Source organism: Mus musculus, chromosome 16 (assembly GCF_000001635.26).
Source record: "Mus musculus strain C57BL/6J chromosome 16, GRCm38.p6 C57BL/6J".
In the NCBI taxonomy this organism is placed as follows: Eukaryota; Metazoa; Chordata; class Mammalia; order Rodentia; family Muridae; genus Mus; species Mus musculus.
In genome coordinates, this window is record NC_000082.6 from 29661837 (window position 1) to 29682592 (window position 20756).

Genomic DNA, 20756 nt, shown 5'->3' on the forward strand with positions numbered 1-20756 from the left:
TCCTGGATACTCTGAATCCAGTGACCCAGAAATAAGACAAATGAGCCATTCAAGTGTCCTTGAGTCCTCACACCTAAAAATGAAGAGGCCCCTTCCGTAAACCCTGGAGTGTTTATGCCACCACCTTTTCCTTGCTTTCTTTCTCAAGGGCAAAGTGGGCTGCTGGCATGTAGTGCTGTCCGCAAGTGCTCCTGGGACAGCAGTCCCCAGCCGCATCTCCTCCCCAGCTGTCCACCTCACCCCCGTGTATCTGCTCCAGATTCTCAGTTCTATCCATCCCCTTCTCCCTACACTCCTAACCCTTATCTCCAGCTCTCTGCTTGCATATCCCACCGGTGGTTTATACTTAAACTAGCCAAAGGGCAACCAGTCCTCCTCCGTTAGACTGTGCCTTCTCTGACTCTTAACTGTTTAGAGACAGGCACTGTGCTATGCGCCAGATAGAAACGTGATAATGTCCCTCTCGGTACAATCAACAACCCACTCACCCGTTTCTACATTTTTTTTGTCTCAATCCTGTCCAGCTTCCTGTCTCAACACACACTGGCTCATTCATATACAGCATCTTTGTTCTTACCATTAGCCTTCATTTTTTTTTACCCACCCCAGCCTGGCGTGCCATTAAAATCCGATTCTGTATAGCTTTCTCTGTTGATAAAAATCAAAAGTCTTAACCGGTCTCACAGAAGCCCTGATTGGTCTCCCGTGAAACTAACTGCCTTTTCTAAATGAAATCACCTTTAACTGGCAGGTGGCCTTTACAGTTATTATCTCAGGTAATCTTCAAGATGTGCCAGCCAGGTGGATAAGGTAGCCATTGTGTGAAATGGGAAGATTCGATTCTCTTCTCAAGTAAGCATCAAATGAAATGGTTAAACCTTAATCAAACAGCTCCTAAAGTGGTTCTGACTCCAGCGTAGCATGAATTTCTGGCCCTGTGCTCTGTCGACTATCCACAACATAGGAAACATTTCAAGATGAACATTGTGCCTTCCTTTCTGACTTTAGTTCGTTTTGCATAGGAGAGTCTCTGTAGAAGACACCGCCCCCTTGGATACCGAGTCTCTTGTGCCTTAGCAGTGGACACCGGGTCTTCCAGATCCTTTCAGTGCTCCAAGGTCAACATGAATCTGTGATGTCCGTGTTTGCTTTCCTCTTCCTGTCGAAGCATCAGCAGTGGTAGGACCCTGGATCCTCAGAGTGGAGCCAGTCAGCGGCATGGTCATAGCAGCCACCACCTCAAGAACAACTTTTACAAAGGAGAAAAGCGGCTGAGGGGACAAATTGGGGAAAGTCACATGAAACATCTTGCATACAAAATATGAAGGAACTCTTGAGGGCTTTTACCTGACTGACACACTCTAGTGAGTCACACTTGGTCACTAAGTAAAGCTCAAGGGCTGGCAAGATGACTCAGCTCGCAAAAGGCACCTGCCTTACATACTGAATTCAATCCCCAGGACTCACGAGGCAGAGAGAGGGAAAACTGGCTTCCAGAGAAGATTGTCCTTGGACCTCCACACATGCACTGTGGTACACTTGTGCCCACACACATTAAGTCAGTAAATAAGCAAATGTAATTTATAATTAAAAACAAACAAACTAACTAACTAACTAACCCTTCAGGGGCAAGGCAGGTGGCTCAGCAGCTAAAAGCACTTGCTGCTCTTTCAGAGGACCTGGCTTCCCAGCCCCTGTCAGGCAGCCATGTCAGGCAGCTCAAAACCAAACCTGTAAATCCAGCTCCAGGGGACCACAACCCTCGTCCAACCGCAGAGGACACTCCCACACTACTTGTGACATATAAACACACAGACTTACACAGGCACATAAATAGAAAGTATACATTTAAAAAAAAAACAAAATGTGGGACAGTGTCAGCATACACCTTTAATCTCAACACTAGGGAGACAGAGGCAGGCAGATCTCTCTAAGTTTGAGGCCAGCCTAGTCTATAGAGGGAGTTACAAGACAGCCAGGGCTAGATAGAAAACCTCTGTCTCGAAAAAATAAGGCAAGGGGTGGGGAAGGCAGACATGGTGGCTCACACCTTTAATGCCAGCACCTGGGAGGCAGAGACAGGCAGAACTCTGAGTTCCAGACCAGCCTGGTCCACAGAACAAGTTCTACGACAGCCAGAGCTACACAGAGAAACCCTGTCTGAAATTCCATCCCCCAAAAAATGCCATTCCTAAGAAAAGGACATTTTTGTATTTGTTGCCAGTGGTAATCCCATGAGCCCAATAGCTTCTCGGTGTATTGCTGATGATGTGGTTGGTGGCAGGAACGCTGTGATGTGTGGACATTGTAGGAGGAAGTGTGTCCACAGAAGACCAGCATGAGCCGCTTTCCTAACAGCTCCTGTGATGGGACCAAGTCAGCCCTGAGTAAAGATCTCCACAAGGGAGGCAAGCACTGGGAGCTAAGGTGAGGAACAGAGGAGCTCAGCGCCTCTTGTGCCCTGAGCCCACGGGAACCCAGACGAGCCCAAGAATTGCAAAGAGTCTTTTATTTTCAAGTTTGAACTCGCTTCACCCACCTAGCACTCACAAGGGACCCTGAGTCCAAAAACATTGGGTTTATATACAGTATAGTTAGGAATAGTGTGGATATTTACAGAAAAGGGGAGTAGAGGGTGGGATCGCACTGAAGCAGGAGCAGGGTTAATGGGTATCTATCTGCTCAAGGACAAGTTTTATAGCCAGTCCTCACTGTCTGTGACCTGACTGTCTGTTTACCTTCCCCCCCCACCCCCCATGGTCTCCCTTGAGCTTGTTATTTCTCTAAGGCCTCAAGGACAGGCACCTGGAGTTTTATCAGCAGGAGTGTTGAGTGCCATTCTAATGCTAGGGGAGGGGGAGGGAGGATGGGAGCCTCTGGTGGGGAACGCAGAGGCAACTGTCTGTACAACACTGAAGTCTCTCTAGTATCCGTAATTCGGGGGTTACAACACACCCGGGGCAGATTCTGCACTGCAACTAACTTTTCAAGTACTATAGAATATTCCAGAAGATTCAGCGTTATCTGGAAAATTTCTCATTGCATCACAGTTCAGGCCCAGGTTCTCTTCATGTGCTTACCCAGATTATCATGGTATGTTTCACCAAAGCACCACATTTCCACGGAGTGCAAAAACAGAGAGTCTGCCTCCCTGTTACCAAGCCACACACTAAAGAGCATTGCAAAACTGGAAACACAATGCACTTCTTACTACGTTTGTTTAAAAAAAAAAAAAAGAGTCATTTTACATATAATTTTATAAGCTAACATGTAAGCTTTTCTCAGTTTAAATCTCTACTATGATAAATATCAGTAGACAACAAACTCTTAGAGTGTTCAATAATTATAATAAGTTTCTTGAGACAGGGGGATTGTCGAAGTCTACCTAGGAGGCTCTCCTTCATCCCTCCTGGCTGTGATTTATGACAGTCAGGGACTCCTGATTTTCCTGCTACAGTAGGTAAACAAATGTTCATTCTGAATGCATGTGTGTACCATGAATGCATGTGTGTACCACGAATGCATGTGTGTACCAGCCTGTGGAAACTCTAGAAGATTCAGCATCTACCCAGCAAGTGAATTCCTGCAGCGCACGGCAATGCGGTTTTGTTGCAGCAGCGGTGTCTGGTGCACACTGCCAGGCTTTCTGGTGTCTAGTACCATTTCCCCCAAGAAAGGAGTAATGGGGAACTGTGGTCCTGCAAGGAAGCCCAACTGGCTTAGTCTGGAGCTACTGCATCTCCACGTAACGCCAAATGCTTCTCTAAGGTTGATTTTTCTCATTTCATTAAAAAAATAAAAATAGGGGCTAGTGAGATGGCTCAGTGGGTAAGAGCACCCAACTGCTCTTCCAGACTGCTCTTCCGAAGGTCCGGAGTTCAAATCCCAGCAACCACATGGTGGCTCACAACCATCCGTAAAGAGATCTGACTCCCTCTTCTGGAGTGTCTGAAGACAGCTACAGTGTACTTACATATAAATAAATAAATCTTTAAAAATAAATAAATAAATAAATAAATAAATAAATAAAATTCTGGGGTGTGTGTATGTTGTTGTTGTTGTTTGTTTGTTTGTTTAGTGAAAGTAAGGTTATATATAACTTTCCAAGTATCTAGCATGAGTGTTCAAAAGTACTCTCTAGGATTATGATACTATGTAGGTCTCAATCACTAGAAGTTTTCAAATCAAACAAGAATGGCTCCAGAAACATCGGTGGAACCTTGCCCACCTCCTGTATGGTCCCTTCAGTCACACTGAATGCAACTACTTTCCAAAGATGATACTTCTGCTGGACCAAGCCAAGGCCCTGCCTGACCTCTGAGCACCTAGCTTCCTGGAGCCAGCCCAAGTTGCGCTGTACTGATGCTGTGCCCCACCCTGCCCCTTGCCGGGCTTTCCTGATCCCCTCTAGTTGCTCCTGTACTGTGCTAGACCCTGTGGGACTTGGCTCAAGAGTGAACAATACAGCTCTGGAACCCCTGTGGGTACCAGATGGCCACTGAGGTTGTGTGCCCTGTGTCCAGAGGCTGCATTTGAAGATTCTGAAGAAAACTTGGGCTGCCACATATCTGTTTACCAAGAATCTAGCTTCAAGCTTTTTAAGCATAATTCAAAAGGGGCATTTTTGGTGCAGAGATGTTCCGGAAACACGTTGAATGCAGAACATAGTCAGTTTAGTTCTGTGATGGTTTTGTTGGAGAAGTCCTCAGGATGAATAAAGGCACCTCAGACCGGGGTCCTTCCCTTCAACAGACTGTCGTTCTCTTTTCCTGAAACCCAATTTTCAGTTTAGCATTCATATAGAACTTTATAGTTACATGTTACATGTACGGTATTGGTATTAAATCGTTCTCTGGCATTTCACATTGCTATTCCAAAGTCTCCGCTCACCACACTGGAGGTAGCATGTGAGTGAAACTAATCAAGTCTGTCTCAAAGCCACCCTGTAAGCAGCAGTTTGCAAGTCGCAGACTTTCTTTTCCTTTATTTTAATTTGTCTATAAAATAGAAACATGGACTAGTGACCAGAAGAACATAGCAAGGCCTAGTCAAAACTCGATTCTCCAGCCAGCCACATCGGGGCCGGAAGGCAGCATCCGTCTGTGGGCTGCGGAAGTGGGAAGCAAAGAAGCTGTTGGCGGAGGTGTCAGTGTTCAAGGCCTGGACAGACTCCTCTAATGAAAGACCCTTCTTCCTCGGGGATTATAAGAATATTCATGACCCTTGAGATCAGCAGGTGAGGCTCAGCCCTCCCTACTCATCCTTTGGGCAAACAGTCCAGAAAGCCGAGGTTGCCAAGACGCAAAAGGAACAGTGGGGGGTGGGGCACGTTCCTTGCTTCTCTTGCCCCCTGGTTTCCTTTTATTTTCAGGGGTGGAGGGGAGGGCACTTGTCTCGAGGTGAATCAAGGACTGTGTCTTTCATTTCTAAAGAGCAGGCAGCGAGGCCGAGGCAGAAGTCCCGTGACATGACTTGAGACACAAAATGGTATCTTAGCATCGAAGATCCCCTTTGACGACAAGAAGAAAAGCCCTTTTCTTCCCGGCCCGGATTAGGCAAGGAGGGAATTCTCCGGAACATGTGTGCATTGTTTGGTGGAGGGCAGCCAGGCCCGCTGGGGGCTTGCCTCCCAAAGTCAGCCCAAGGAAGCTTGTCCCTGTGTAATTAAAAGGGAATGGAAACAGCAGGGAGTCTTGTTCCAGTGCTGCCCACCAAAGTGGGGTCCCTGGGGGATGGTGTGGCCCAGGAAATTGGCTAAATTAATGGTTATGGAGGGCTTACCGACTGTGTGGGCCCCCGGAGGCAGAGAGAGGGCAGGACAAGGAGTGTCCTCAGAGGTCTTTTGATGAAAGAGGGCGAAGAGAAACTCTCTCAGAGCTAGCTTGTGGCAGTTCCTTGCCACCTGACTGGGCGTCCAAGATGCCCTGGGGACACAGCACCTGCAGCTGGGACCCTTCACCAAAGCACAGTGTCCCAAGGCAGTGAGTGTGTCCGGCCCTCATTTGTCCAGCTGATGCCGGCTGGCCCCTCACTTTCTCCAGCTGATGTTGAGAGGGGGGGTCACAGGTCGTGGCTGAGCCTGGGGACCCTGGAGCTTACAAAGGGGCACAGCCACTTCCCTTGACAACAGAGTGTGTGGAACGCAATCTCTTGTACTTGTCAATGGTTGAGTGTCTCACTGGGAAACAAAGGGACAACATAAAAAAAAAAAAAATTAAAAAAAAAAAAAACGAATGGAGGCTAACACACCTCCCCACTTACGAAAAATAAACATATTTCTCTTATTTTGAAAAAGCAAAACAAAAAACAACAACAACAAAAAAGCAAAACAAAACAAACAAACAAAACGACGAAAAATGTCTTGGGAAGACTTTGATGGGGATTTCCTGGGAACTTCAAGAATGTAGACATATTCACCCCCAACCCCACCCCTCCCACCACCACCACACTGCTGCCACCACTCCGTCCACCTCCTCCATCCCCCACCCCCACCCCCGGTCTTTTGCAGGTTGTACTACTGAGGACTCCAGGCAACCTTCACCATCAATAAGAGAACTCCCTGACCCCCAGGCAGCCATAGGCAAGATGACAATAGTTATAAAATCAAGTAGTTGGGACTGGAGTTTCCAAGGGCCCGAGCACTGGCTTTTTCAGGAGAGTAATGAATCTAAGTCAATATTTCGAAGTAGACATGCCTTCTCTGGCTGCGCAAATATTGGGTCAAAGACTCGAGTGCGGCCGCCATGCTGTTGACAGCTAAGAGATGGCAGCACTGTTGTCTTTGTTACCGTGAAGTGCGGCGCCCAGAGGCTGGCCTAACACCCTGTGTACATAAAAGGGATGGTGTGTGAGGAAGCCTGGGTATTTGCTCTGCCAATACATGCCAGCAGCCAGCCCTCAAACATTGTCTCCTCCATGGTTACAGCTGGGGCTGTTGGAAGTGTGTGTCCAAATGGGGCTGCTAAGTAGCGGCTAAGCCACGTGCGTATTTTCTTCTCTCTGGTTCATTTTTTTTAATACTTTTTTTTTAAGTGTAGTATACACAAGCCATTAGTAAAATTCTTCACAAACTATCCTACGCACTGATAACTGAGCCCCCAGACCCAGGACATGAGCGTTCCCAGCATCCCACAGTCCCACTCGTCCACCCGTTTTCTCTCCAGCGAGAATGGCTTCTTTCGGAAATAACATTACACAAGTCGTTTCTGTTTTGAGCCCCAAGATTTGGATATTTCCTCCCTGGGTGTTGGAAGCAAACACAGTATGCATTTGTCCAGCAGAACAAGGTTAGAGCACAGATGCAAACTCAGCTCAGCCTCTAATGCCCCCTCTGAACTCTGGCAACAGGGGCCCACTCTGATAAAGGATGGAAGGTGTCTTCCGAGACACACACACCCCAGTGCCAGCCTAGAGTGGCTGACTCCTCTGTCCCATTTTCAACTTAAGGGAAGCAGAGGGGCCTGATCACATATGTTGTGATAGAATCGAAGCTCGAGTGTGGACAGACCACACCAGGCCAATGCAGTTCCACATGAGAGAGGTTTATTGTGGGGAAGGGGGCAAAAGGGGGGACCAGAGATGAAGGGAGAAAAGAAAGAAAAAAGAGGGGGATCAAGATGCCTTTCCAGACTAAAACCCAGACATGTGAGCCGCTGGCCAGACACAACAAGTCTGCCTTTTATTTAGGCTGTGATATTTAGGCTCACAGGTAAACAAACAACAAACATGGGAGGTAAACCAGATAGACTCTGGGAATGCACAGGTCCTGTCACCTATGAGTGACGTCACCGTCATCGCTGGATTTGGAAGCGACCTGCAACCATAAAGCCGATTCCTGATACCAACAACATAGGGTTGTGTCTGAGCCCGTGTTGACACCGCTCAGGAGCCATGCTGACAAGGTGACTGCCTGCCAGCTTTTCCATTCTGCCCTGCCTGCCTCTCCCCCCCCCCCCCCGCCATACTTCATTCCATCCCTAGAAAATCTGAGACATCACCAATCTGTCATTTATCATCTATCTATTATCTATCTATCATCTATCTATTATCTCTCATTTATCTATCATGTATCATCTGTTATCCACCCATCCACCTATCTGTCTATATCTCTCATCAGAATCTTCTATCTCATCTAATTTTCCCTTGTACCCTCTTAATACTCCAGGCTACTGGAAAATTCATCTCATCCTGAGATAACTGTCATCCCATGTCTATGATCACGGTCTTCACGGTACCTACTTCAGGTCTGCATCTGAACTGTGCATCCAATGCTACGGCTTAGCCAAGCCACTGGCTCAGAGATGCTGAGGTTCTGGAGACACATCTGCTCTGCACTTGGAGGTCCTGGGCAATCCCCTCAGGCTTTCTGCACATCAGACCCAGGGTCTGGGTTCCAGCAAGTGCTACCCCTTTCCCTGAGCATACACACTGCTGTGGTCCTCAAATACCAGAATGCCAAGACACTCCACTGACTAAAGATGGAGCACCAAGCCTTCCTCGACTGCAGGCCTCCACATGAGGTCCTTGCTTCACTTCCTTCTAAAACTTGGAGCCGGCAACACCACAAGCCTACTCGCTGGAGCAGCGGTTCTAAACCTGGGGGTCAGTTGAGGGTAGAATGACCCTTTCAGGGGGATCACATATCAGATATCCTGCATATCAGATATTTACATTATGATCCATAACAGTAGCAAAATTAGTTATGACATAACAGTGAAATACTGAAAACAGATATTCACACTGTGATTCATAACAGTGCAAAAATTACAGTTAGCAACGAACAACTGAAAAAACACAGATACTTAATTTCGATTCATAACAGTAGCAAAATTATAGTTATGGAGTAGCAATGAAAACAATTTTATGGTTGGGGATCACCACAATATGAGGAGCTGTGTTAAAGGGTCGCCATATTAGAACAGTTGAGACCTCCTGTACCAGAAGTTCTGAAGGGATGCAACTGGGGTCCCACTGTGGCCTGGGAAGACCTCAGCAAAGACAACAGGAAGATGGCACACTGGCATATAAAATGGTGCGCAATACCACATGCTACGGGAGAACCCCCGAAGTGGCCAGGTGAAGGACAACAGACAAGAAAGTGGGCAACATGCTGTTGGCACAGACCTTTCCTTGGGGGGGTCAACTGGTTGAAGGTGGTCTCTGTAAGATCTGGAGTCTGCCATCCTCTTACCAGCCCATAAAGGAGAGGGTGGGGAAAGAAGCTAAAATGTTTCCTTTTGTGGCCCACAGTTGGCCATTGCCAGGGGTAACTAATGCATCAGTTTAAGAATGTTGGGTGATCTGTAAACATCTTTGCTGGAGGCCATCACTGGGGTCACCTGGGCAGAGCAGTCCAGACTCTAAAGAGGCATGTTACTCTACTTCTAAAAACTGTATGGAAACTGTAAACTTGGCTGGAACTGTGACAATTCAGCCAAGGGAGGAGTTTTACAAAACGATTTGGCCCTTGGTAACAACCTCAAGTTAAAAACAAGGAGACACTGAGAGTTGCAGTGGTGTGAGGATGATCCTCCCAAGGTGCTGTGTCCGACGGCCACTAGAAATGAGGGGTGGCAACAGCAGCCGGGCAGCTCTGACATACCCTGCGAGGGGTGGGAGAGGAGTAGGAGAGGGGGATCTCACAGGATGCTCCTCCTAACGATGGTCACAATGGCGACTTCAGGATGGAGTAGGAAGAGAGAAAGAGAACAGCCGCGGGGAAGATCTAGAGATCACCCAACCCAAGCTCGTACAACTTCCTCTCCAGTGTCCAAGAAGCCTCGTTTAGACCAGATTCCTGTGGCCAGCCCTAGGGCTGACGATCCTCTCACAAAGGAGGAAGATGGGAATTCTGATGATGATACTGCCGCTCTTGTTGCAAAGCCAAGAGAAATCAAGAAAGACAGAGCCCAAGAGCAGGCCAGGAAGAAAGAAAAACAAAAAGCAGAGGAAAGGAAATGCCCTTAATATCACTGGCCCGTCCCAGCCTCAGACCAACTTCAAGGTTAAAAACTGGGAAGATGGTGTCATTTTGGTTTGTTGTTGTTGTTGTTGTTTTGTATAAGAACTGTGTGGCCAGAAAAAAAGACAAAAGATTTGTAAATGATGCACTATGATCTAAATTTCACAAGAAGATCTTGGAAAAGCTATACTAAGTATTTGTATGTGTTTAAGAATAAAATGTAAAACAAAACAAAACAATGAGATATGCTGAGAAACAATGAAGCAATGAGAAAAGCTGGCAGTGCCAAAAGGCTGTGGAGTCGCAGGAGTTCCAACTCAACACTGCTTCTTAGACAAACTAGTGCCACCATTCTGGAGTGCTGATGAAAGGAAAGACACAGATCGCATGATCTGCCAGTGCTCGCTTTTTTCCTGAATGAGTTGAAAACGTACGTCCATGTGAAAACCTTGACACGAATATTTATAGAGGCTTCATTCATAATTGCCCAAACCTGTTGTCAACCAAGATGCTTGTTAGAGGGTTAGTAGATGAGCTGTAGAGCATCCAGACAAGAGATGTGGAGCCTGAAATGCATTTTAACAAGGGAAAGGAATCAATCTTGTTTGTTTGTTTGTTTGTTTGTTTGTTTTTCGAGACAGGGTTTCTCTGTGTAGCCCTGGCTGTCCTGGAACTCACTCTGTAGACCAGGCTGGCCTCAAACTCAGAAATCTGCCTCCCAAGTGCTGGGATTAAAGACATGTGTCACCACCACTGCCTGGCTAGAACGCAATCTTAAAAAAAAGAGAAAATAACAACCACATACTATCCAGTTCTAACTATCCGGCATTCAGAAAAATCCACTACGTTTACCTCAGAGGTGGTAAAAGGATCACAGAGTTAGGGAAGGGAAAGCAGTGGGCGGGAAGCACTAAGAGCTCTGAGAGCCATCGAGCCACTCTGTGTGACTATTGAGGGCCATCGAGCCCCTCTGTGTGAATGCAGGTCATTGCACTCTTGCCCACTACAAATGGGGGAGCCCAGATGATAACCCAGCTTGAGTTACTAATGGTGTGCCCATGTAGACTGTAACACACACCACTCCTCTGGGATATCCACACACAGGGTTAGAAGACATATTGAAATCTATGACCTTAATTTTGCTGTGAAATTGTTCTTAAAATCTGTACTGAAAATCATTGTAGTTTTGTGGGTTTTTGTTTTTGTTTTGCTCTAGGATGAAAACAAAAGTAGTTTGGAGAAGAGGCAGGTGGTAGAACAGGACTGTGGGTAGGCCATGCCCAGACATAGATGCTCCTAGGTTGTATGAGAGAGTAAACTGAGGGAGCCAGTAAGCAGCCCTCCTCCATGGTCTCTGCTTCAGTTCCTGCCTCCGAGTTCCTGCTTGCGTTCCTGCCCTGGCTCCCTTCAATCATAGACTATGATGTGGAAATGTAAACCAAATAAATCCTTTCTTCCTCCAAGTTGGCTTTGGTTACAGTTTTATCGCAGCAACAGAAAAAGCAGGACACCGTGCAGATGTAAATTTGGTACCCGGAACTCAGGTGTTATGAGGCACACCTGTAATCTCAGCACTGAGGAGCTTGAAGACCAGAGAACCTCTAGGGCTCATTGATAAGCCAGCTTAGACTACTTGGGAACCTACAGGCCAGTGATTAACCTCAAAAAACCTTAGGTCCAGAGTACCTAAGAAACAGCATCTGAAGTTGACCTCTGGCCTTTACAGGCATACTGTACATACACTAATGTGCACATGCATGAACATGCATGCACACATACACATAGATGCCTCTCCCTTCTCCCCAACACAAAACAGGCTCAAACAGGTCAAGCCAAATATATGGTGGAAGTGAATGGGAGGGCAGGTTTCTTGCCTCTGCTAGAGTTCAGGCTTATGAGATTTTTAGAAAAGAGAATGTAAGAATTTTTATTCAGCAGAAAGATGCTGTCTTGGTTAGGGTTTTATTGCTGTGAGGAGACACCATGACCAAGGCCACTCTTATAAAGGCAAGCATTTAATTGGGGCTGGCTTACAGTTTCAGAGATTCAGACCATTATTATCATGGCAGGAAGCATGGCAGCATGCAGGCAGACATGGTGCTGAAGGAGCTAAAAGTTCTACATCTTGATCCAAAGACAGACAGAAGGAGACTGTCTTCCACAGGCATCCAGGATGATCTGATTACACACTGGGCGGAGCTTAGGCATAGAAGACCTCAATGCCCACTCCCACAATGACACACTTCTTCCAACAAGGCTACGCCTACTCAAACAAGGCCACACCTCCTAATAGTTCCACTCTCTGTGGGCTAAGCGTTCAAATATATGTCCTGGGCCCAAACCTATTCAAACCACCAACAGATACAATGATCACTCTCTAAATTAAATATCTCATTCCAAAGTTATACAAAAATTAGCCCACACATCGGTTGTAGTACATCTCCAACCTCAATAAGCCCGTGCAATAACACACAACTCAGTTATTATATTTATAAGTTGTAGACCTAGATTGGGGCAGATAACCACTACACTAATGTATTCCCCAGTTATGAGATCCCTGCAGCTTCTCTAAGCCATATGTTTCTGCTCCATCTTCCTTCCATCCTTCTTCTCCCTTTCCCCACTCTCTAAAGCTCTAGCTCCATCTGCCCCTCCCACTGCCCAGTCAGGGACTCCAGCCTTTATTTAACCAGTTAGGATGGGGGGAGAAGGTTCACATGAAATCACCTGAGTATGTGATCCACTCAAGAGGGCAGCCCCTCCTGAGGAAGCAGAATTAACGTCAGAACACAAGCAGGACCAAGAGCAGCCCACAACACATAATCACCATAATCCCATACACTTGTCGCCTAAGCTCCCAGTTGTTAAAAGTCTACCACACTTAAAGCCACAGGGTGGCTCAGCAGGTGAAAACCTTTGCCATGCAAGCCTGACAGCCATGCTCAACCCCCAGACTCCACATAAAAAGCCAAAGCCAGTGGCTCTACTGGTAGCTCCAGTTCCTACAGTGACGTGGGAGGCAGAGACAGCAGACTCCTGGGACACTGTGGACTAGCTAGCCTGGAGTATTCTGTACTCTGGCAGAAACAAGAAAAACCTTGTATAGGTGTATAGCTCAAATCAATTCCCAAACTTTGTCCTCTGACCTCCTCATACATGTTATGGTACGTGCATGCCCCTATTAACAATAACAATAAAGTATATGACTAAAAATATACAAATATTTATATTATAATTATTATATTATTGTTTTTATTATATTTGTTGTATATTATTTGGATTTATTGATAAATATTAAGTAATTAATAATAGATGTTATGTCAGTACAATATACTAAATATAAATTATAAGTATAATTACTTATGATAATACATATAATAATTATATATAACAATTATGGTATCATTATTATTTATTATTATTAATTTAAAATAATTTTTAAGAAGTCTACTACAGGGGCTGGAGAGATGGCTCAGCAGTTAAAAGTACTGGCTGTTCTTCCAGAGGGTCCAAGTTCAATTCCAGATACCCACATGGCAGCTCGCAACCATCTGCAACTCCATCTACTTCCTCAGACCCTGATACCCTTTTCTGCCCTCTGACTGGTACAGAGGCTTACATGCAGGCTAAACAGCCACACACGTAAACAATAATAAAGAATCTTTGCTTTTTTTTTTTAAGTCCACTATATTTCCTTTGACCTTATAAGTTTACACCATTTTGATATAGTGCAATTATTGCTATGCTCCATTTAAACCTGTCATCATGCTATTTCTTCTTGTTTGGTTTATTTTTATTTTTTTATTTTTTGTCTTCTCCCCTTTTCTTTCTTCACCTCAGTTAACTAAATATAACTTCATTTAATCTCCTTTATGGGCTGTTAGCTGTAAGTCTATTTAGCAGCACACACCTTTTTTTTTTTTTTAAAGTATTTATTTTATGTGAGTACACTGTCGCTGTCTTCAGACACACAGAAGATGGCATTGGATCCCGTTACAGATGGTTGTGAGTCACCATGTGAGTGCTGGAATTGAACTCAGGACCTCTGGGAGAGCAGCCAGTGTTCTTACCGCTGAGCCATTGCTCCAGCCCTATGGTAGACCTTTAACCCAAACATACAATGCCATCTATAAGAAGCACAGCTCGATGTGCTTCTGTTTCTCCTTTTTGTGATAGTATTTCCATACATTGTACTTCTGTACATACTATGAATCCCTTAGTGTCTCGTTATTTTTTTCTTTAAATGGGCAGGATTTTTTTTTTCCTAACAGCTGTCATCATTCAGTTATTTAACAAATACTAAACAAGTGCCTGTTCCAGAGAGGAACAACTGACGCCAAGGTGCTCAGACATACAGACATGCAGAGATGGGCTTGCAGGACGGGATACAGTTTGGTGCAAGCTTTCTGCCTGTGCAGGAATTTTGCGTCTAGAGCCACATCATGGAGACAGAAGAGACAGTGACCGTAAGATCCGTCACTGGGAAGACTACCTTAGCAGTATAAGCAGTTATCATTTTAGAGTAATTTGCAAATGACCTACGCAGTAAGAAAAGGCATATGGAGCCATCGAGTTCCCAGCCCCCACGGCTCACTCACTTTGGAGACCCAGACGCCATTGCCCTCCCACCTATGGGAGTTGTTCCTGTTAATATTTCCTGTGACAGATTCTGCTACAGCTGAGTTCTCTCTGGCTTTATGTATGTTTATATAATCTTTACTTTTAAATGCTATTTTCTTAAAGCATAGAATTTTAGATAAATTTTACCTTTTAGAACTTGGAAAACATTGTTCCACTGCCTTCTGGCTTGCAGTGTTCTCCATATGAAGTCGTCTGTAAGTCTGAATTCTGATGTTCTTTTCTGGGAGTGGTGGTGGAGGAGAGATGAGTGTGATAGGGTTTCTCTGAGTAGCCCTGGCTGTCCCGGATCTCACTCTGTAGACCAGGCTAGCCTGAATTCACAGAGATCTGCCTGCCTCTGCCTCCTGGAAACTTAGCTGAGGCTGAATTTAAAAGAAAAGGATATGGGGCAGAAGAGATGGCTCCGAGGTTAAAAGCACTGGCTGCTCTTTCAGAAGACAAAGGTTCAAATCTCAGCACCCACATGATGGTTCATAACCACCAGATCACTCCAGTGACCTGATGTCATCTTCTGACCTCCACTAGGACTGCAGACCCACAGACACAGACATCTATACACAGACACACAGACATCTATAAACACAAAATAAAGGCAAATTTTTAAAGTATAGTCTTTTTTAAAAAAAGATTTATTTATTTATTTGTTTATGTCACGCATGTGAGTACACTGTCGCTATCTTCAGACACACCAGAAGAGGACATTGGATCCCATTACAGATGATTGTGAGCCACTATGTGGTTGCTGGAACTCATAATTTCTGGGAGAACAGTTGGTGCTCTTAACCGTTGAGGATCTCTCTAGCTCCATAAAGGTAAATTTAAGAAATAGGATTGAACAAAGTTGTCTGGAAGTGTTGCGGCCGGCCAGCAGCTCGCAATGTGAACGGTTCGACTGAGATGGCCACTCGAGCTAAGGGAGGAACTAGACGGGGAGAAAGAAGAAACGGAGCCAAGACAAGTTCATCCTGTTCAAAGCTCAATTTTACTAGTTCCGACATTCAGTTATAAAGGAAGGGGGAGGGAACCCGATTCCCGCCAACTGGTCTTGGAGTCCAGTAGCAGGGTGAACATGTGTGTGGCTCCAAGCAGCAAAGCAGCACGGTCCAGCAGTGGGCGTGGCAGAACGAATGAGCAGGAAACTCCACCCCTGAGCCAGCAGGTTCCAGGCTGGGGGTGGGGAGGCTACGTGGAAGATGAAATCTCAGGACAGTATCTGGAGTATCGGACAATTATTGCTAAAAATCTTTTTATGCAAAATCAAATGATCCCATTAAAACCATGAGTAATGGATCTGAATAAACATTTCATGAAGGACAAAGGCATACAGTAGCCCATAAGCACCTGGAAAGGTGAGCTACTCTCTGGTACAACTTCAGGGTGGCTGCGATGGAGCTGACCAGACCCACATCCACGGGAATGTGGAGAAATGGGATGCCTTAGGCACTGCTGATAGAAAGGAAAATAACACATCTGTTTTACAACAACAATGGACACTTTCTTAAAACATTAAATGAATAGCTCTCTATGGTCCGGCCATTCCCTTCCTAAGTGTTTCCCAGAGAGAAGCAAAGGCCAGCATCTGTACAGAGATTTACACTCAGTGCTCAGAGCAAATTCACTTGGCCCATCCACAAATGATGCTGAACCCAAATGTATACCAAGAGAAGAAGCAAGAAACACTTGGTGGTTCCTATCCTCGCCCTGGAGTACCAGCAAGCAGTCTCTAGCCCTAGACCAGTGATACCCACAACAACTGGGTGAGTCTTAGAATGATAAGCCAGGCATTGGTCAATTTTATTTTTTTTAATTTGTTTATTTATTTACTTATTTATTTTCAGAGAGTGTCTCTCTGTAATTCTGGCTACTCTCAAAGTTTCTAAAGTGGACCAGGCTGGCCATGAACCTACAAAGATCTGCCTACCTCTACCCACTGAGTACCGAGATTAAAGGTATGTACCACCTTGCCCATCAAGAAGCCATGTTTTGGCCGGGCGTGGTGGCGCACGCCTTTAATCCCAGCACTCGGGAGGCAGAGGCAGGCGAATTTCTGAGTTCGAGGCCAGCCTGGTCTACAGAGTGAGTTCCAGGACAGCCAGGGCTATAAAGAGAAACCCTGTCTCGAAAAAAAAAAAAAAAGAAGCCATGTTTTTTTGATAGACACTTTAAAATTATAAGTTTTAAGTATGTTATCATCACTGGTTGCTTTTGTCCAAAAAAAAAAAAAAAAGAGTGGGGAAGGATTGTCACATGGGGACTAGAACGCCAGGTGTCTCATGCTTCCTAAAAACAAAACTCAAGAGTCAAGTATGTATGAAAAAAAAAAAGCAAAACAGTAACAATAGTTTAAATACAAATAAAGAACTAGGATTTTTTTTTTAAGGATTTGTTTATTTTTATTTTATGTATGTGGATGTTTTTCCTGGATGTGTGTATGTGGTGCCCATGGAGGCCAGAATAAAGCATCCAGAATTTCCTGGAACTGGAGCTCCAGATGGTTATGAGCTGCCATGCGGGTGCTGGGAACCAAACCCAGGTCCTCTGTAGAAAGGAGCAGCCAGTGCTCTTAACCCCTGAGCCATCTCTCCAACCCTAAGATCAAATTTTGACAATTAACCAAGAATACATACTATATGGCCCTAGGAGCCATAAACATTAGAAATTGCAAGCTAATACAAATTGATAACAGATCTCTGGGTGCCTGAAGGTTGAAATCAGATATTACATGGGTGTACAAAGGAACAGTGGGGTTGAAGTGTATGTTCATATACTTCCCATGTATTAAACATATCACTTTAAATATGTGTTATATGTTATATGCCATTTATATTTCAATTAAAAGGATGGGGTTCTATGTTACCCAGACATGAATTTAAATTCTACATTGAAATTTCCCTTACACACTGTGTGAACTTAGCCACGACACTTACCTTTCTGAAACTCTGCAATCCAGGAATCTTAATACTTCTGAGACTGTTATAAACGTAGGGCGATCTAATGCATGCAACACAACACACACAATGCTAGTGACATAATACTTGCTTCACCGATGGTGAATTTCTTAAAATGCTAAATGTATACCCCTCTATGATCCCGGCATTCCATTCCCAAATGTCTCCCCTTCCTCCACTGAATCCCGGGTTTGGAAGAGAAGCCAGAACTCTAGAAGAAACAATTGTTTACTGTATTCAAGTAGAAAATGTTGGCTTCCATATGTAAAAGGCAGCTCAGCGGCGGCTAGGCTTCATCTTGTCCCATCTATTTGTGGCTGACTTTGACCCCATCAGGGAAGGGCTGGGGCAGTCCCCTCTGAGTTGTGACTGCCTACGCACAGACTGGAGCCTCTCTTCCTCCTACACTTGTAAGGAACTTTCCACATCCACAAATGCACAACAGCTGGGGGGTTGCAGTCTGCATTCCCTCCAGCCTGGAGCAAGCACTTTGACAGGAGGGGGTGGGTGGTGCAGCCCTATTGTCCAAGAGGTTTCTTTGGCCACAAAGGCTCCGCTGATGTCCTGGCAGACCTGAAACAAAACTAGACTAGAATGTTCGTGACAGAACAAGGCCTGCTCTGTGAGGCTAGAACAGCTGAAACTTTAGTACTGTGTTGTAGGACCATGAAAGGCAGCCTGGTTCCTTAAGGTTAGAAACCCCAGTGACCCTAAAGGGACGGCAGGCATTTTGCCTGGTGCCTGGACAGTAGGCTCCTGACCAGAGGCTGCAGTCTACAATAGATTTGTGCCCTTCAGTCACGTAAGGGCATAGCCCCAAGCCCCTCTACAGGTAGAGGCCATGTGGTCTCAAGACAGATCTCCATTTTAATGAGGTACCTAAAGACCTGGAGGCATAGTCAATAAACTCTCCTTCCCAGACACTCCTCCCTGCAAAATGTATTTAACCTCAGGCCTGCCCTGAGAAAGTGGGGTATGGTTTTACTCATCTACTTTCCACCATGACAATAAATGTGTTAAAACCATGGACTGTCTCTTTTCACCGGGATTGGCCATGGGGAGCCATAGAGAAGGCCTTCGCCTATAGAGCCACGTCTAATCTTCCATACAAGGCCTCTCTGTGCTCCCAGCCACAACCACCAAACCAAGCCAGCCACCTGCCAACAAGGCAAGGACTCCTCTCTGCAGGACCCAGACAGAGCTCCCCTCCTTCCCACTCGGCCCCCTGCTAGATCCAGCCTGCCGGCCCCCCACTCTGTTCTCAGCTCTTCTGAGGCATCCAGAAGTGCCTGGGTGCCCGAGAGCGTGAGAACCAGACAGCCCTGGCCTCCCTGCAGGTCCGGGGACCCCTAGCCAGCTCCAGCTGTCCCTGGACCTCAGACTGAGCTCCCCCACCCCCGGAACAGTGTCCTGCGGCTTCCCATTGCCTGACCCGCCCAGCCCCAGCATAGGGTAAGCGCAGTCAAAACTCCCGCGTCCTGCCTCCCCATGCGGCCGAAGCCCAGTGGCAGAGCAGACGTGGGACCCCATTAACCCTGCAGTGTGTCAGAGTGACCACGAGTCTTCCCAGTCCCTCAGAGAGAGAGAGATGATGGTCAAGAAGAACCTGAGGTGTGGTGACTGGGAAGGAGCTGGGGAGGCTGCAGGCTCGGTGTGCGAGTGTTCAATGTGAAGGCAGCTTGTGTCTGGTATACATTTTCTGGTGGCAGGAGACAGAGCTGTTTCCAGGGGTAGGTCTGACTCACAAGTGAGCTCTCCTGGGCTGTGGGTTGAGTTCTGCAAGTATCCGTAAGTGCGACAGGCTAGAGGGAAACGAGTTTCTCAACCGTACAAAGATGAGAGAGGGGTCTGAGTTGTTTTCAGGTTTTGAAGGCAGTAATTGCAGGCTCCGTGCCTTCAATAAATAACATCAAGTTGTATTGAGGCTGCGTGGGATGAGAGGAGAGTCTGTGCGGTTGGGCTTGTGTGAAGCCACTGAGGTCCCACCCCTGACCCACGGCAACCCGTTGGTCCAAGGTCTGCCACAGCATGATATGGAAAAAAAAAAAAAAGGAGCTAGCACGGGCCACACCACCAGGGTCTCACACAGCATACATCTTGGGGTTCTTACTGGACCCACAGTAGCTGACAGATGTCAAAGCAGAGTCACGGGGTCCCAGAGCTGCCTATTTTCCAGGGATGGGGACAGCTAGGAGCCACAAACTTCATTCTGTGATAATACACCTAGTATTATCAAAGAGATAGAGGTCCAGGCCGCCTCAGCCTTAAAAATGTGTATTTTACATCCCTCCCACCATCTCCATGCAAGGAACCATTCCAGTATCATATACTCATAAGAATGCAACAGAAGGCTTAGCACCCTGCTTCTTTCTCCAAAACATCAAAGGCTCCATCTACTCACGCAGATGGTCACTGATGTCTGCCTTGACTTTCCCATCCAAACTGACTGCACACGCTTCCTCTAGCACAGCTGTCCATTTCACACACCAGTGTGCTCAGTTCTCTTTTAGAACTCTTCTTCCCACAGAACTGTGCCCCAGCCATGACACCAGAAAGACCGTAGTTTTGTATATATGTGAATTGTGAATATGTGTCATACGTGTGTGTGTGTGTTCACGTACATTATCTTGCTATGTGAATTGTCAAATTAGTTCCCACGTTTTGGCAGGAATGCCTTAGGAAGTGACACTTCCCAGAATTATATGTACATATGTTTTTTTTTTTTAATTTTTTGGATAGGCTCTTACTATGTAGTTTGCGCTAGTCTAGAACTTACCATGCGGACCTAGAACTCACAGATCTGTCGCTGCCTCCCAGAGTAAGGCATCTCAGACACCACTCTGGAGGGATACTTGCTCCCTTAGGGCAGTGTTTCTCAGCCTATGGATGGAGACCCCTTTGGGAGTCCCCTTTCACGGAGGGGGGGGTGCCTAAGACCATTGGAAAACACAAATATTTATATTACAATCCGAAATAGTAGCAAATTTACAGCTATAAAGTAGCAACGAAAATACGTTTTTGATTGGGGTTACCACAACATGAACAACTGTGTTAAAGGGATGACGCTTTAGGAAAGCGGACACCCACAGACCTAGGGTGGTGGGCAGGTAAACAGAATCGGCAAAACACCACACGAGAGAATGCAGCAAAACGTGATGGAGACCGGGAGATAGGGGCTGAAAATTACCGAAAGCAGCGGGTCTAGG

At 46.0% G+C, this 20756-nt stretch overlaps 1 protein-coding gene across 1 annotated transcript in view; it reads left to right on the forward strand.

Moving 5' to 3' along the window:
* The window catches only part of Opa1 (OPA1, mitochondrial dynamin like GTPase), an 83847-nt gene extending 82556 nt beyond the window's left edge, over positions 1-1291 (forward strand). The window contains exon 31 of the mRNA XM_006522656.4: positions 1023-1291. The gene's annotated coding sequence lies outside the window, so the exon portion shown is untranslated. The remainder of the gene's footprint in view (positions 1-1022) is intronic.
* Positions 1292-20756: the final 19465 nt, after the last annotated feature.